This window comes from Podarcis cretensis (genome assembly GCF_951804945.1).
Source record: "Podarcis cretensis genome assembly, chromosome: 9".
NCBI classification, from domain to species: Eukaryota; Metazoa; Chordata; class Lepidosauria; order Squamata; family Lacertidae; genus Podarcis; species Podarcis cretensis.
In genome coordinates, this window is record NC_137178.1 from 71936428 (window position 1) to 71940905 (window position 4478).

Sequence of the window (4478 nt, forward strand, 5' to 3'; positions counted from 1 at the left end):
GACTTCCCTCCTTCCCTCTTCTGACTTGTTTTTGTCACATCTAAATTTTTCGCAGTGTCTTTTATCCATTCTATATATTGTTGTTCTTTTTACGCATTGTCCAAAAATTATCTGTATGTAAATAAATCCTTCTATATATACAACTCTTGTTGTCTATCTATATATTATTTGCATCTACCATTGGTTACTTTGATTACAATATACATTATACTTCTTATTGTTGTTATTCTTTTTCAGTAAAGATATTTATATTACGCAGGTTTAATTCAATTCTACTCATTTCTCTATTTCACATATAGCTTTCCTATGTACAGCATAAATTTCTTCCATTCTTTTTGAGATGTTTCATCGCCCTGTTGACTTTTCCCCGTTAATTTGGCTATTTCCGCATACTCCATTACCTTCTGTTGCCAATCTTCCACTGTTGGTAATTGCTGTTGTTTCCAGACCTGTGCTAACAATAACCTCGCTGCTGTTGTTGTGTATAGAAACAATTTCTGATCATTCTTTGCAATATATTTCCCAACCATTCCCAACGAGAATGCTTCCCTTTTTTTTCTGGAACGTATATCTAAAGATCTTTCTTTAATTCGTTGTGTAAAGGTAAGGGACCCCTGACCGTTAGGTCCAGTCTTGACTGACTCTGGGGTTGCGGCGCTCATCTCGCTTTATTGGCCGAGGGAGCCGGAGTTACAGCTTCCGGGTCATGTGGCCAGCATGACTAAGCCGCTTCTGGAGAACCAGAGCAGTGCACAGAAACGCTGTTTACCTTCCCGCCGGAGCGGTACCTATTTATCTACTTGCACTTTGACGTGCTTCCGAACTGCTAGGTTGGCAGGAGCAGGGACCGAGCAACGGGAGCTCACCCCGTCGTGGGGATTCAAACCGCCAACCTTCTGATCGGCAAGTCCTAGGCTCTGTGGTTTAACCCACAGCGCCACCCGCATCCCTATCATTCGTTGTATATGTTTCCCCCAAAATTTTTCACCTTGTCACATAGCCACCACATGTGAAAGAAACTGCCCTCTTTCACGCTGCATTTCCAACAATTTTTGGAATCATTGGAGCATTTTTTTTGGGGGGGGGGACAGCTGCCATTTAAACACCCGACCCCACCAACACACACACACACACACACTGCGTTGGAATGATGCTCGGATCAAGCCATCATGGAAAAGACAAAATGGTGGTCAGGCTGCTTCTGTTGTCGCTTGTAGTGACAGCAAAAATCACAACAGCACAATACCACTTCTGAATAAGGAAAGTGCTGTGCTATAGTCACTGCCAGGGCTGGCCCACGCATGAGACAAGGTGAGGCAACCACCTCAGGTGGCAGGATCCACAGGGCAGCAGATCCAGATGTAGATCTTTATTCCCTCCTTGTTCCTCATGTAGATCTTCACTCACCCCATCTTCCTTGGCAGGGAGGAGGGCGTCATTTTCTGGTTCGCCTCAGGTGCCAAAATGTCTGGGGTCAGCCCTGGTCTCCCCACCCCTGAGAAACAGTTGGAGAAATTGGGTGAAATTATCCCCCATTTTCTCTCCCCACAAATAGGGTGGTGAATTCTGACAAATCCGTTCCACTTCCCAGTGGGGAGGCATTGCGGTGGACCGCGTGGCCACCCACTCCCCACCGGGGGCGGGGGACTTTGTCCGCCGTTGCCTGGGGGATTCCGGCCATGTCAGAGCCCAGCCAGCCAATCCGCTGGCTGGAGGGGGGCGTGGCCGGGGCCATTTAAACGGAGGAGCGAGCCAGAGGACTTCCTCTTTGGCTCGTTTCCTCAATCACCCACCCTCCCTCCCTATTTTGCAGGTTAGGCAATGGCCTTGCTATGGACTTCGGTTGGTCGCCTTGGTTGTCCGAGGGGCCTGGTAGGAATTTTTCCACTTGGCAAATTGGCACTGGCCACTTGGTTTTCGCCTACCTTGTAGCAATTGTCACAACTTTGTTAGGGTTGCGGTTAGGCATTGTTTGACCTTGTGGGGGGGAGGGGAGGTGTGGCCATCACCTGCCCCTCCATGCTTAAGGGTATTCCGTTAAAGGAATCTGGGGGTGTTGATCTAGTCTGAAGCCCAGCTGGGGGCTAGGGCCTTGACACGACCCCGACAGAAACACCAGGGGGAGCTTGAGTTGGTTCGCATTGACAGGGCTCCCCCTACTGGTGGCTTACCCTTACTGAACTTCCTGCACAATGGACAGGAGTCAGATATCATCAGGTCCAATCAATGCCTAAGCCAATACCGCTCACATTCTGTAATTTCAATGAAGTTGTGGCCAAAATTTGCCCAATAACATAAACCTAATATCTGTGTCCTTGTGTGAATTATTTCCAACGAGGGGGTGGCTGCGGGGTCTCGACATGCAAGAGTATTTGCCCACAGCTTTCATCTAGACTAGAGAGATATGCAAAGATACCTCAACATCAACAAGGTATATCTGTTCAGTAATTTCTTCCCTTTGACAGCATCTTGTGGCTCATAGGATTCAGGCGCTGTGAGGGGCGAGTACATTTACTCTTGTAATTGTATTCTTTATTTAGATCTGAGAGAGAACAAGAATGTTTTAATCTTAGCTGTGTTCCCTTGGTCTTTACCACCCATACAAACAGACACATGCTGTGTCCCAACAGGGAGCAATCCTATTATTTTTAATGATCTGTGTTGTGTACCATTTCTGCTACTAAAGCTAAAAGAGCATTTCTCCCTAAAGTCAGCTGTTTTTTCTAGCTGAAGTAGCCTTGAAAGATGACACAGGAGTTGCTCTGCCGCTCTCCAGAGTTCAGTTCCCTCAGGATGGCCATTCGAAGGATTTGTTTGTTTGCTTGCTTAAAGTGTTTGCACGTCACTTATAACAATGTTCCCTGGGCAGCTTGAAACAATAAAATAATGTCTGTCACTCATTTTTTTTCTTTAACAGTATAGAAGTACATTTTCACACATGCAGTGACGGATTTACATATAAGCTAAACAAGCTATAGCTTAGAGCCCCACTCTCTTGGGGGCCCCCAAAAAAACTAAAGGAAAAAACCTCGATGTACATTTCCAAGATATAAGAAAAAAACAAATAAAACCTACATACAGCAACAGTGTTTTATGTTGTGTATGGACCTATTCAGTCCATAAACTACCATATAGCATATATTCAACACAAAAACAGTGACAAATTGTTGTTGACAAAGGACAGGTGGACATATAAAGATCCCTATTACCTTCAGAAGCTAAATCTGGCCCCACACTCATGGGGTGCCATTTTGTGCAATGAAATTCTGTTGGATCTATTGGGCTGCAAAGTTGAACCTTATATTTAACCCCACCCATCCCATTTCCCCTATTATTACAAATAAAACTCTAGTGAATTTCTTTTAAAAATCTACTTATGCAAAACCCAAGTGCAAGGCCCCTCAAATATTTTATTGGAGGGGTGGTGAAGGGACTCCAGTCCCTAGGAGTTGGATCTTCTGTTGCATGCACAAGCTACTCAAGAATTGAATTGGGAGGCAGATACTGTGACCAGTGACCTCCAGAAGGCAATGCTGGAAGGAACAATTAAGGCTACAGTGGTACCTCAGGTTACATATGCTTCAGGTTACATAAGCTTCAGGTTACAGACTCCGCTAACCCAGAAATAGTGCTTCAGGTTAAGAACTTTGCTTCAGGATGAGAATAGAAATCGTGCTCTGGCGGCGCAGCCGCAGCAGGAGGCCCCATTAGCTAAAGTGGTACCTCAGGTTAAGAACAGTTTCAGGTTAAGAACAGACCTCCAGAACGAATTAAGTACTTAACCCGAGGTACCACTGTAGTATTTAGAAAGGAGCAATGTATCTTGTTGAAATGTTGAACACCCATTCCAACAGAGCTAGGTTGCAGCCTCAGTTTGGCATGAAAATTGATTTAAATGATGTATTTTCTTCTATCTTATTTGAAGGTTAATGCTTGCTTAGATCAATTGACTTGGGACGGGCGGGGGGGGGCCTAGTTTAAGCTCTATGATGCAGCACTAAGCAGTGGTAAGGAATAATATGGATTTAGCAGCACAAATACTTGGAAGATTTGTGTACATAGCACAGGCAATCCTTGTTCAAGAAAAGATATCTGGCTTAAAACTTGAAAAAGTGTGCATTTAAGCATTTTCACTTAGTCTGTCAAAAGATTTGTCACTGCGGTTATGAAAGAGCATTTCACGTGGTTCCCAATTTTGCACAGAGAAGAGAGCATTTCTGCAAGGCTAACCAAGGCCATAAGTTCTGTCACTATTGTGGGCAGAGAGAAGGAAGTCTTTCTCACAATACATAATTAGCTGGTGGAATTCCCCTCCACAAGATGTGATGGTGGTTGTCAGTCTGGATGGCTCGATGCTAGTAATGCAGAATCCTTGAGCTGCTTTGTTGTTGTTGTTGTTGTTGTTGTTGTTGTTGTTGTTGTTGTTGTTTAGTCGTTTAGTCGTGTCTGACTCTTGGTGACCCCATGGACTAGAGCAC